The sequence below is a fragment of the Salvelinus alpinus genome, chromosome 7 (assembly GCF_045679555.1).
Source record: "Salvelinus alpinus chromosome 7, SLU_Salpinus.1, whole genome shotgun sequence".
Lineage (NCBI taxonomy): Eukaryota > Metazoa > Chordata > Actinopteri > Salmoniformes > Salmonidae > Salvelinus > Salvelinus alpinus.
In genome coordinates, this window is record NC_092092.1 from 25,535,753 (window position 1) to 25,550,436 (window position 14,684).

At 42.9% G+C, this 14,684-nt stretch overlaps 1 protein-coding gene across 10 annotated transcripts in view; it reads right to left on the minus strand.

Annotated features, from left to right (window-relative positions):
* Window positions 1-14,684, minus strand: part of sdk2b (sidekick cell adhesion molecule 2b) — a 464,977-nt gene that overhangs the window by 424,313 nt on the left and 25,980 nt on the right. The window lies entirely within an intron of this gene.

The following is a 14,684-nucleotide window of genomic DNA, read 5'->3' on the forward strand; positions in this document are numbered from 1 at the left end:
AGAATGTTGTTTCTTATGCAGCAGTTTGTGTGTGTGTGTGTGTGTGTGTGTGTGTGTGTGTGTGTGTGTGTGTGTGTGTGTGTGTGTGTGTGTGTGTGTGTGTGTGTGTGTGTGTGTGTGTGTGTGTGTGTGTGTGTGTGTGTGTGTGTGTGTGTGTGTGTGTGTGTGTGCATGCGTGGGTGCTTGTGTGTGTGCCTGCGTGCGTACACATGTAGGGCTCCACAAGAAAATGAGAAAGTAATTCTGAAGCTTCAGCATCAAAGGGAACAGACTTTTCTTCAAGCAGCAATTGTGCAGAAAAGGCATACATATTGTTACGCTGTAGCATTATTTTACCAGCATCATTACAGGGCTAGCTGAGACAGAATGCATTCCAAATACAGAAGCATCCTATTACCTATTATAGTGCACAACTTTTGACCAGGGACCATAGGAGGAATTTAAGCTAATTGACCCATAACTCCACAACATAGGACTAATACTATACATCCTTTAAGCAGCGATCATACAGACATTGGCAAATCAAATTCAAGGACTTTCAGGGACTTTTTAAACACTTAATTGTAATTGTGTGGCAGGTAGCCTAGCGGTTAAAAGCATCGGACCAGTAACCGAAAGGTTGCTCCAAGCTGACTAGGTGAAAAATCTGTCAATGTGCTCCTGAGCAAGGGACTTCATTCATCCTATTGGCTCCTGTAAGTCGCTCTGGATAAGAGCTTCTGCTAAATGACTCAAGTTGAATAATGTAGATGTATGTACATATAAGGCTTAATATAGAACCCCTCCCCCAAAGAAGTGTAAAACAAAGTTGGCCATTACCACTTTCAGAATTTGTTTTGTTTTGTTATGCCTTGCCAATGCATTGATTTTATAATTATTATTATATTCTAAAATATGTGAGATTAATTTGAACTTGCCTGACTAAATAGATTGGATGCATGCATATTTTTCTGTAGCCGATGTGGCCGACGCAAGCACACATAATAAAGCCATGAATAGCAGTATCATTAATCTCATCATCTCTGTTTCTATTATGAGAAAGTGACCAAAAACCAGGTTCTTTTTGTAGTGGAAGGATGTGTATGGAAAGCCAAGTGTAAGGGCAGCATTAGATGTTGTCATCCTAAAAATAACCACACATTGTTTTACCGCAACAGATTTGCGCAACAACACCTGTCAACTGAGGCGGCAGGAAACAAAGGAAAGTGGCCACATCTCTCAGAAAAACGGATCAAAAATGAAATCACAGATAATTGTAAGGGAGCAGGAGAACTTAGAAATTGGCTACAATAACTTTTCAACCACCAAATTGAGGACATGAATTTCAAGGTTGGCCTATTCCAGTACTTGACTTTCTGAGCTCCAAATTCAAGTTCAAGTAGGCTACCTCAAACACCTGGTATTGTTTAAAATTGCAGGTTTAACATGGAAACCGAAATGTATTTGTCATGTTATTTCCTTACCAGATCATGTTGTGAATTAGCCCACTAGGCTATGTCATTTGTTGTCATTATATCAATAATCATTTATAGGAATAGCATTGGGTGTTCCGCAATAGTCCATCCTACACAATTACGCACAGTAGACTCGGTGTCCCATCCGAGGCACTAAAACATATGAAAACATGAACACATTACCTTGATGCGTTCTCTGTTAAATCTAACGACACCCTGCTGTACATCAAACAGACAACAACAGATGATCAACATCAATTCGCTAGGGATATTAGACCCAACGTGGATCCAGGCACAACGTTCTTCACCGACGTAACGAATGAGACACCAAAATATTCTGGACATTCCTCGCGAACACCTTATTTTTCAGCACTTGGGCTTTTGTAGCATGCATGCGCTATCACAACAGCTGTTGCTCACTTGAATGTTATTCAGAAAATTCCTTCCTGGGCCAAATGATGATATGTGAAATTATCACTGCATAATTAAACAACGCCACACCAATTATTGAAGAACCACGTTAATGACAGTATCAATTTAGGTTTTATGTATTAAGGTAAGGTGACTTTGGGTTAGAAGCATTCCATTTTGCAATCGTATCATTTCTGAGAGATTTGTGTGCCCATGAAAGCTGTTTTCACCACGCAACATAAGGTGACACGAAATGTTACGTAGTTACACTGCATTTCTGACATCTCTGTACAACAAACTGTCCGACAGCTTGATCCAGGATTCTTACAGGGTTCACGTTCAATGTATAATTTAACTGATTATAACTTAGAACTTACTCTACCATAAATGCAAGGGCAGAAAAGTGATGTTTTATGTCACACGATTTTGTACAGATCCATCAAGACACCAACCATGAGAAAGGGTTATTAAACAGGTTTTTAATCAACTCGTTAATATTACGGAATATAGCTATGTTCTCCCTTATATCTTAAGGTAATGACATAGAACAAATTGGCAGATCATTATCAATGACTTATCAACAGCTGTAACAAGTTGTCCAGTGCAGGAAATCCTCACTGGTACCCTAGTTTATAGAAAGACCCACATATAGTCCTCCATCATTCTTCTCCCCCAGTTTTATCTTAGTCATCATTTCTCCCCATGTAATCATAGGCTGACTGGGAGAAGCTGGAACATTGGCCACTAGTCATTAGCACGTGACATTGGTCACACTGCTTCACCAGTCACATTTTCCCAACTAACCAAACTCCTGTTAAGGTTGTCTTGTCTACAGTATATCTACCCAACCTGTGACCAGATGATGTACATTAGAAACACTAAATCAGCAAAGAGGAGAAGGGGCCCCAACATATACAGCCCACCATTCCATCAGTGGTGTCGTTTCCCTTTGTTAATAAACACTTGGATTGTCTCCATACCTCACTTCATCCCCCCATCTCTCTCCATGTCTATCAGTCACTCTCTCTGTCTCCCATAAGTACACAGACCCCCAGCCACCCATCTGTAAAAACATGGTCCAACTTACCCTCTTTGCCCACCATGTCTATATAAGAAGCCCACCCACTGAGTACTGAACGTTTTATCCACCTCAGTCCACTATGTAGTGAAAACAGGGCGGACATTTTGAAACGGAATCAAGGTGAGCCAGCTGTAGCAGTTCACAGAAGTCCGTGTGCGTATGTCTGTGTTTGTGTGTGTGTGTGTGTGTGTGTGTGTCCTTGTGTGTGTGCATGTGTGTTTGTGTACCATAGTTATGACACTTTATGAGAAAGTATTAAAGACTAAGGATGGAGGGATAATTTAGAAAGATTTAGAGACGGATAGAATCTAATCATTTTGCTGAGCTGCCCTTGCGTCTTTGATCACAGGCATATATTCTCCTCCTTCGCTGCTAAAATGACAGCAGGAGGAGAGGTAGAAGGAGGGTGGCGGAGGGAGGGAGGGGGAGGAGGAGACGGCTACAAACGGGAGACAGTTAGGAGGCTGAACACAAAAAATCTAAGCTACAATTTTGTGTAAAAGTGTCTGTTGACTGCAGCATCCAAATCTCTCTCCCTCCCTTTAACTGTCACCTAATGGCTTTGGTGACGTACTGCGCTTCGAGGCCTGGTTCCCACACTCAACCCAATAGCTCTGCAGTAACAATGGTACTCAGGCTCTTTTAAATGTCACTTCACCGACAGAGTGTACCCATATTCTTTTACCAGTCTGTGGTCAGTGTCTATGTGCAACCTGCAGGTGATGTTTTGCCCAAGTCTGTAGTCTCTTGAAGAAAAGAAGGAGAAGAGGAGAAGAAAGGAGAGGAAAAAACCTTGTCTACCATCAACACGGCAATTAATCAATTAGCCAAAGTGAATAGATGGTCCCCGCCCAGCCTGGCAGGCTGACAGTACTCAGGTGTAATTACAATTGTAACTATTGACAAATCATGACGGATGGAGCCCCTTCCTGCTGCTGGTAAGACTCTGATTGAGCGGTCATCTCTGTGAGGCTGGAGGAGGAGGGAAGTGTGTGTGTGTGTGTGTGTGTGTGTGTGTGTGTGTGTGTGTGTGTGTGTGTGTGTGTGTGTGTGTGTGTGTGCGTGTGCGTGCGTGTGTGTGCGTGTGCGTATGTGGCTACTGAAGGTGCCTATTGGGAGTGCTGAGTTGAGGTCAAGCGATCCCAATCCTATGGGTCAACGCCTTCCATCCACACATCCATCTCTTTCTGTCAGATCGCTTTATCCTCAGGTTACTCGTACTTAAACTACCTGTTAACGTGTTACATATCACAGATGGTTCATCATGATCATCCAAGCATCCACTTAGCAAATCATAAGTTAATCTTATAGCGATAAAACTATCTACGAACCTACGGTAAATTGGTGAACTGTGTGTTGTTTTCCCTTCATCAGAACAGGCACATTGGTTTTGGGAGGAGGGGTTTAACTAGGGGTCAAAACGTTGACAGCACCCTAAATCATTTTCAACCATAGATTTTACTCTACCTTTAAAATCATTGAAGGAGACAAGCTCCTGTAGTTTCAAGTCCTTTTGTAGCTCGTTCCAAGTATGGGGCCAAAGTACTGGAACACTTTTTTGCTGTCTGTCTATCTGATGGAGAGATGTTGTTTCCTTCTCAGGGTGATAAAGATGCAGAGTAAAAGCAGCTCTACAGAAAAGCCTGTTTGATGCCTTTGATTATCCCTCCCAGTATATTGGAGGCACTGCGCTCATCTCATCTATCTCTCGCAGGGCGTCTGGGTGTTACAGACGCACTAGGCTTACAGAAACAAACAACCATCCATTCTACACATCTCCTCTCTCTCGAAACTAACACACAACCATCCATTCTACACATCTCCTCTCTCTCGAAACTAACACACAACCATCCATTCTACACATCTCCTCTCTCTCGAAACTAACACACAACCATCCATTCTACACATCTCCTCTCTCTCGAAACTAACACACAACCATCCATTCTACACATCTCCTCTCTCTCGAAACTAACAAACAACCATCCATTCTACACATCTCCTCTCTCTCGAAACTAACACACAACCATCCATTCTACACATCTCCTCTCTCTCGAAACTAACACACAACCATCCATTCTACACATCTCCTCTCTCTCGAAACTAACACACAACCATCCATTCTACACATCTCCTCTCTCTCGAAACTAACACACAACCATCCATTCTACACATCTCCTCTCTCTCGAAACTAACACACAACCATCCATTCTACACATCTCCTCTCTCTCTCGAAACTAACACACAACCATCCATTCTACACATCTCCTCTCTCTCGAAACTAACAAACAACCATCCATTCTACACATCTCCTCTCTCTCTCGAAACTAACACACAACCATCCATTCTACACATCTCCTCTCTCTCGAAACTAACACACAACCATCCATTCTACACATCTCCTCTCTCTCGAAACTAACACACAACCATCCATTCTACACATCTCCTCTCTCTCGAAACTAACACACAACCATCCATTCTACACATCTCCTCTCTCTCGAAACTAACACACAACCATCCATTCTACACATCTCCTCTCTCTCGAAACTAACACACAACCATCCATTCTACACATCTCCTCTCTCTCGAAACTAACACACAACCATCCATTCTACACATCTCCTCTCTCTCGAAACTAACACACAACCATCCATTCTACACATCTCCTCTCTCTCGAAACTAACACACAACCATCCATTCTACACATCTCCTCTCTCTCGAAACTAACACACAACCATCCATTCTACACATCTCCTCTCTCTCGAAACTAACACACAACCATCCATTCTACACATCTCCTCTCTCTCGAAACTAACACACAACCATCCATTCTACACATCTCCTCTCTCTCGAAACAAACAAACAACCATCCATTCTACACATCTCCTCTCTCTCGAAACTAACACACAACCATCCATTCTACACATCTCCTCTCTCGAAACTAACACACAACCATCCATTCTACACATCTCCTCCTCTCTCGAAACTAACACACAACCATCCATTCTACACATCTCCTCTCTCTCGAAACTAACACACAACCATCCATTCTACACATCTCCTCTCTCTCGAAACTAACACACAACCATCCATTCTACACATCTCCTCTCTCTCGAAACTAACACACAACCATCCATTCTACACATCTCCTCTCTCTCGAAACAAACACACAACCATCCATTCTACACATCTCCTCTCTCTCGAAACAAACACACAACCATCCATTCTACACATCTCCTCTCTCTCGAAACTAACACACAACCATCCATTCTACACATCTCCTCTCTCTCTCTCGAAACTAACACACAACCATCCATTCTACACATCTCCTCTCTCTCGAAACTAACACACAACCATCCATTCTACACATCTCCTCTCTCTCGAAACTAACACACAACCATCCATTCTACACATCTCCTCTCTCTCTCGAAACTAACACACAACCATCCATTCTACACATCTCCTCTCTCTCTCGAAACTAACACACAACCATCCATTCTACACATCTCCTCTCTCTCTGAAACTAACACACAACCATCCATTCTACACATCTCCTCTCTCTCGAAACTAACACACAACCATCCATTCTACACATCTCCTCTCTCTCGAAACTAACACACAACCATCCATTCTACACATCTCCTCTCTCTCGAAACAAACACACAACCATCCATTCTACACATCTCCTCTCTCTCGAAACTAACACACAACCATCCATTCTACACATCTCCTCTCTCTCGAAACTAACACACAACCATCCATTCTACACATCTCCTCTCTCTCGAAACTAACACACAACCATCCATTCTACACATCTCCTCTCTCTCGAAACTAACACACAACCATCCATTCTACACATCTCCTCTCTCTCGAAACAAACACACAACCATCCATTCTACACATCTCCTCTCTCTCGAAACTAACACACAACCATCCATTCTACACATCTCCTCTCTCTCTCTCGAAACTAACACACAACCATCCATTCTACACATCTCCTCTCTCTCGAAACTAACACACAACCATCCATTCTACACATCTCCTCTCTCTCGAAACTAACACACAACCATCCATTCTACACATCTCCTCTCTCTCGAAACTAACACACAACCATCCATTCTACACATCTCCTCTCTCTCGAAACTAACACACAACCATCCATTCTACACATCTCCTCTCTCTCGAAACTAACACACAACCATCCATTCTACACATCTCCTCTCTCTCGAAACTAACACACAACCATCCATTCTACACATCTCCTCTCTCTCGAAACTAACACACAACCATCCATTCTACACATCTCCTCTCTCTCGAAACTAACACACAACCATCCATTCTACACATCTCCTCTCTCTCGAAACTAACACACAACCATCCATTCTACACATCTCCTCTCTCTCGAAACTAACACACAACCATCCATTCTACACATCTCCTCTCTCTCGAAACTAACACACAACCATCCATTCTACACATCTCCTCTCTCTCGAAACTAACACACAACCATCCATTCTACACATCTCCTCTCTCTCGAAACTAACACACAACCATCCATTCTACACATCTCCTCTCTCTCGAAACAAACACACAACCATCCATTCTACACATCTCCTCTCTCTCGAAACTAACACACAACCATCCATTCTACACATCTCCTCTCTCTCGAAACTAACACACAACCATCCATTCTACACATCTCCTCTCTCTCGAAACTAACACACAACCATCCATTCTACACATCTCCTCTCTCTCGAAACTAACACACAACCATCCATTCTACACATCTCCTCTCTCTCGAAACTAACACACAACCATCCATTCTACACATCTCCTCTCTCTCGAAACTAACACACAACCATCCATTCTACACATCTCCTCTCTCTCGAAACTAACACACAACCATCCATTCTACACATCTCCTCTCTCTCGAAACTAACACACAACCATCCATTCTACACATCTCCTCTCTCGAAACTAACACACAACCATCCATTCTACACATCTCCTCTCTCTCGAAACTAACACACAACCATCCATTCTACACATCTCCTCTCTCTCGAAACTAACACACAACCATCCATTCTACACATCTCCTCTCTCTCGAAACTAACACACAACCATCCATTCTACACATCTCCTCTCTCTCGAAACTAACACACAACCATCCATTCTACACATCTCCTCTCTCTCGAAACTAAAACACAACCATCCATTCTACACATCTCCTCTCTCTCGAAACTAACACACAACCATCCATTCTACACATCTCCTCTCTCTCGAAACTAACACACAACCATCCATTCTACACATCTCCTCTCTCTCGAAACTAACACACAACCATCCATTCTACACATCTCCTCTCTCTCGAAACTAACACACAACCATCCATTCTACACATCTCCTCTCTCTCGAAACTAACACACAACCATCCATTCTACACATCTCCTCTCTCTCGAAACTAACACACAACCATCCATTCTACACATCTCCTCTCTCTCGAAACTAACACACAACCATCCATTCTACACATCTCCTCTCTCTCGAAACAAACACACAACCATCCATTCTACACATCTCCTCTCTCTCGAAACTAACACACAACCATCCATTCTACACATCTCCTCTCTCTCTCTCGAAACTAACACACAACCATCCATTCTACACATCTCCTCTCTCTCGAAACTAACACACAACCATCCATTCTACACATCTCCTCTCTCTCGAAACTAACACACAACCATCCATTCTACACATCTCCTCTCTCTCGAAACTAACACACAACCATCCATTCTACACATCTCCTCTCTCTCGAAACTAACACACAACCATCCATTCTACACATCTCCTCTCTCTCGAAACTAACACACAACCATCCATTCTACACATCTCCTCTCTCTCGAAACTAACACACAACCATCCATTCTACACATCTCCTCTCTCTCGAAACTAACACACAACCATCCATTCTACACATCTCCTCTCTCTCGAAACTAACACACAACCATCCATTCTACACATCTCCTCTCTCTCTCGAAACAAACACACAACCATCCATTCTACACATCTCCTCTCTCTCGAAACTAACACACAACCATCCATTCTACACATCTCCTCTCTCTCTCTCGAAACTAACACACAACCATCCATTCTACACATCTCCTCTCTCTCGAAACTAACACACAACCATCCATTCTACACATCTCCTCTCTCTCGAAACTAACACACAACCATCCATTCTACACATCTCCTCTCTCTCGAAACTAACACACAACCATCCATTCTACACATCTCCTCTCTCTCGAAACTAACACACAACCATCCATTCTACACATCTCCTCTCTCTCGAAACTAACACACAACCATCCATTCTACACATCTCCTCTCTCTCGAAACTAACACACAACCATCCATTCTACACATCTCCTCTCTCTCGAAACTAACACACAACCATCCATTCTACACATCTCCTCTCTCTCGAAACTAACACACAACCATCCATTCTACACATCTCCTCTCTCTCGAAACTAACACACAACCATCCATTCTACACATCTCCTCTCTCTCGAAACTAACACACAACCATCCATTCTACACATCTCCTCTCTCTCGAAACTAACACACAACCATCCATTCTACACATCTCCTCTCTCTCGAAACTAACACACAACCATCCATTCTACACATCTCCTCTCTCTCGAAACTAACACACAACCATCCATTCTACACATCTCCTCTCTCTCGAAACTAACACACAACCATCCATTCTACACATCTCCTCTCTCTCGAAACTAACACACAACCATCCATTCTACACATCTCCTCTCTCTCGAAACAAACACACAACCATCCATTCTACACATCTCCTCTCTCTCGAAACTAACACACAACCATCCATTCTACACATCTCCTCTCTCTCGAAACTAACACACAACCATCCATTCTACACATCTCCTCTCTCTCGAAACTAACACACAACCATCCATTCTACACATCTAGCTTCAGTTCAGCAGCAGAACTTTATGTTTTTTAAGGCAGTTTGGCAACAGCCGAAAGCACCTCTTCAACTCTTGACGTAATGATCATCGCTATGATCAGTGTAGTAGAGTGATAGCTGCCCCGGGGGAAGTTAATTTCAGTCTTGTGTGATTGACGACTCAATGCAACAGTCTCTCTGAAGACTTCTGAAAGTCAGTCTCTTTAAAAACGGCTGAAAGTCAGTCTCTCTCTGAAGACTGCTGAAAGTCAGTCTCTGAAGACTTCTGAAAGTCAGTCTCTCTTTGAAGACTTCTGAAAGTCAGTCTCTCTCTGAAAACTACTGAAAGTCAGTCTCTGAAGACTTCTGAAAGTTAGTCTCTCTCTGAAGACTGCTGAAAGTTGTTCTGTCGCTCTCTGAAAACTGCCGAAAGTTAATCTCTCTCTGAAGACTGCTGAAAGTTAGTCTCTCTCTGAAGACTGCTGAAAGTTAGTCTCTCTCTGAAGACTGCTGAAAGTTAGTCTCTCTCTGAAGACTGCTGAAAGTTGGTCTGTCTCTCTCTGAAGACTGCTGAAAGTTAGTCGCTCTCTGAAGACTGCTGAAAGTTGTTCTGTCTCTCTCTGAAAACTGCTGAAAGTCAGTCTCTCTCTGAAGACTGCTGAAAGTTGGTCTCTGAAGACTTCTGAAAGTCAGTCTCTCTTTGAAGACTTCTGAAAGTCAGTCTCTCTTTGAAGACTTCTGAAAGTCAGTCTCTCTGAAAACTACTGAAAGTCAGTCTCTGAAGACTTCTGAAAGTTAGTCTCTCTCCGAAAACTGCTGAAAGTTAGTCTCTCTCTGAAGACTGCTGAAAGTTGTTATGTCTCTCTCTGAAAACTGCTGAAAGTCAGTCTTTCTCTGAAGACTGCTGAAAGTTGGTCTCTCTGAAAACTGCTGAAAGTCAGTCTCTCTTTGAAGACTTCTGAAAGTTGTTCTGTCTCTCTCTGAAGACTGCTGAAAGTTAGTCTCTCTCTGAAGACTGCTGAAAGTTGTTCTGTCTCTCTCTGAAAACTGCTGAAAGTCTGTCTCTCTCTGAAAACTGCTGAAAGTTGTTCTGTCTCTCTCTGAAGACTGCTGAAAGTTGTTCTGTCTCTCTCTGAAGACTGCTGAAAGTCAGTCTCTCTGAAAACTGCTGAAAGTTAGTCTCTCTCTGAAGACTGCTGAAAGTCAGTCTCTCTGAAAACTGCTGAAAGTCAGTCTCTCTCTAAAAACTACTGAACGTCAGTCTCTCTCTGAATACTTCTGAACGTCAGTCTCTCTCTGAATACTTCTGAAAGTCAGTCTCTCTCTGAAAACTACTGAAAGTCAGTCTCTCTCTGAAAACTACTGAAAGTCAGTCTCTCTCTGAAAACTACTGAAAGTCAGTCTCTCTCTGAATACTTCTGAACGTCAGTCTCTCTCTGAAGACTTCTGAACGTCAGTCTCTCTCTGAAGACGTCTGAACGTCAGTCTCTCTCTGAATAATTCTGAATGTCAGTCTCTCTCTGAAGACTGCTGAAAGTTGTTCTGTCTCTCTCTGAAGACTGCTGAGAGTTAGTCTCTCTCTGAAGACTGCTGAAAGTTGTTCTGTCTCTCTCTGAATACTTCTGAACGTCAGTCTCTCTCTGAAGACTTCTGAACGTCAGTCTCTCTCTGAAGACGTCTGAACGTCAGTCTCTCTCTGAATACTTCTGAACGTCAGTCTCTCTCTGAAGACTGCTGAAAGTTGTTCTGTCTCTCTCTGAAGACTGCTGAAAGTTAGTCTCTCTCTGAAGACGTCTGAACGTCAGTCTCTCTCTGAAGACTGCTGAAAGTCAGTCTCTCTCTGAAGACTGCTGAAAGTTAGTCTCTCTCTGAATACTTCTGAACGTCAGTCTCTCTCTGAAGACTGCTGAAAGTTAGTCTCTCTCTGAAGACTGCTGAAAGTCAGTCTCTCTCTGAAGACTGCTGAAAGTCAGTCTCTCTGAAGACTGCTGAAAGTCAGTCTCTCTCTGAAGACTGCTGAAAGTCAAACGAGGAAGAGCAATCAAATCCTGACAGACTTAAAAATCGACGATAATATCCATGCATGTTCTTTTAAAGAAGTACCAGAGAGTGGACTGATTTAGTCATTTGTCAACTGGATGACTAAATGAAACAGTCCTATTCTGCAGCCCGTCTCATCCAGAGTAGCCGGGTTGTCATCATTAAGCATTCCCTAGCCGCGCTCCCATTCAGTGGCGGAGTTCAATAGCCGGCTAATTATGAAAGAAAGAGAATGTCTCCGCAATACAGAGAAACGTATCTATCATTTAGCTTTTTATATTTCAACACGCTAGGCGGTCAGAGCCAGAACCACGGTGAGACGAATGAATTATTAATCCAGATAATAACCTATACTGCTGGATACTGAGGTATGGATGGGAAAGACAAACTTTAACTGTCAGTGGGTCCGACACCGAATCCACCTCACGTCTTCTCCCACTTTTCTGACTTTCACCCAGTCTCTCCCTCCCTTATGATTTTTACTCACCACATGTTCCACCTATTCTATTCTTTATTCTCTCTTTGTCTGTCTCTATTTCTTTCCCTTTCTCTGTCTTTCTCTTCTTCTGTCTCTCTGTCCCTCTGTCTCTCTCTTTCTCTCCCTCTCTAACTCCCTTTCTCTTTCTCTCTTCTCTCTACCTCTCTGTTTCTCTCTCTCTCTCTTTCTCCCTACTTCTCCTCTGTCACTGCTCTGTCTCTGCTGTCTCACTATCTCTCTCGTACCCGGTGAACTTCAACAAGGGATCATTTGCAATGCAATCTCCACTGAGGATGACTAAGATCCATGTTGATGTCAAATTACCGAGCTGATCCCTGGGTGAGATTTCGGTGAGTGACGAGTGCAATACATGTGGCGATGATTGAACCAGCTAGCTCCAATATGGGAATACACTACTACACCCAGTGAGGATGACACACAGCTCATAGCAGAACATTTTACGTTTTATCATTCTCATGTATCATTTAGGAGGCTGTCTGGGAAAATGACAGGCAGATCACAACATTACAAGCTCCTGTGCCTGTCACAATGCTGCAGTGTAGTCATAGGCTGACGGTGCAGAAGGTTTTGGCAGGGGCAGAGTGATGGGGATAGGGGTTGTAAACACTCCCTGCGTCCTAAATGGCACCCTATTCCCTTCATATGGGACGAGCCCCCTATGGGCCCTGGTCAAACGTAGTTCACTACGTAGGGTATAGGGTGTCATTTGGGACGCAGACACTAAGTCAGCTCTTGTCATATCCAGAGCACAGGAAGAAACAGAATATTTGGGAATGCCACATCTGATGTGACTGCAGCGGTGCATTGCATTACCGGGAAGACTAGTGGTCAAGCTGCGTAACAAACGATAGCTGGCGAGAAGGGAAGGTGATACTCTAATGCAGGGTTCCCCAATTGGCGGCCCACAGGACGGACTTGGCCCGCGGGCGATTTTATTTTCTGAGCCAAAAGTTGAAATGTTTAATTGTTGGAATTAAGACTTTAAAAACACAAACCAATCAGCTACTAATGTTTTACATTTTGGAAATGTGCATTCCCACCCATAGTAGAGAGATATATGTGATTGTATACAAATGTAAGCAATGTTTGAAATAATATGTTTTAGTAAAATATTATATCTGTTTAGGCTTCTTGAGGTTTGCAGTCTACAAATGATTTGTAACTTTGTTCCGGCCCCCTGACTATTCACTCAAGAAAAGAAAATGGGCCAGTGGCTAAATCTAACTGATGATCCCTGCTTTATTGTATCAGCAGAGGGACACAGCATTCGACTTGAATACACAACTATGCCCCCGGAATATAAACAGTCCGATTTCAACGGAAATGAATAAACATATTCATAACAAAGTTATAATGTGCAATACGTAATAAAACTGGCCTCCCAGCAGACAATGTTACTCTATGGGAATACATCTGGAGGAAATATCTGAAGGGGAAACATTCTATCCCTGGGTCTATTATTTTCATTCATTCCACATCTATTATTATGTAACACGTAAATGCGTTCTCTCATCAAAGGAAAGTGCCCTACAAATCAAAGTTAGTGCAATTACAATCTTTATTTCAAAATGGCAACAGCTGTTTCCCTTGGTCAAAATAGCAGTGTAATTGTGTACAGTAGCATATGGTTACAGCTGCTTAATCCAACCAGGGAGAGAGAAAGAGAGAGAAGAAAAGAGAGAGAGACAGAGAGAGGCCCCATTATTTTTGGTGTCGAATGGGTAAATAGCGAGGCAGCATTAGGCCTAGTCTATGGCATGGCGGAGAGAGAGAGAGAGAGAGAGGGAGAGAGATAGATAGAGAGATAGATAGATAGAGAGAGAGAGAGAGGGAGAGAGGGAGAGAGGGAGAGAGAGAAAGAGAGAGAGAGAGAGAGAGAGAGAGAGAAAGAGAGAGAGAGAGAGAGAGAGAGAGAGAGAGAGAGAGAGAGAGAGAGAGAGAGAGAGAGAGAGAGAGAGAGAGAGAGAGAAGGGGGGGTTATGGTTGATGAGATGTCTGTCTGTTTAAGATAGGGCGATGATCTGAATCGATCAGAACCGTGGCTAGCTACCATTCTATCCTCGTGATGGCTGGCGCTGAATTTATCTGTTGGTCGGTGGCTGGCTTCTAAAAGAGAGAATCGAATAAACAAAAAGGCAGAAAAGGCCTTTGAGTAGCCTATTCATATACAGATATAGTATATCACGCAGGGCTTCTAGAAGTCTGGGGAATATTTTCATGATCTAT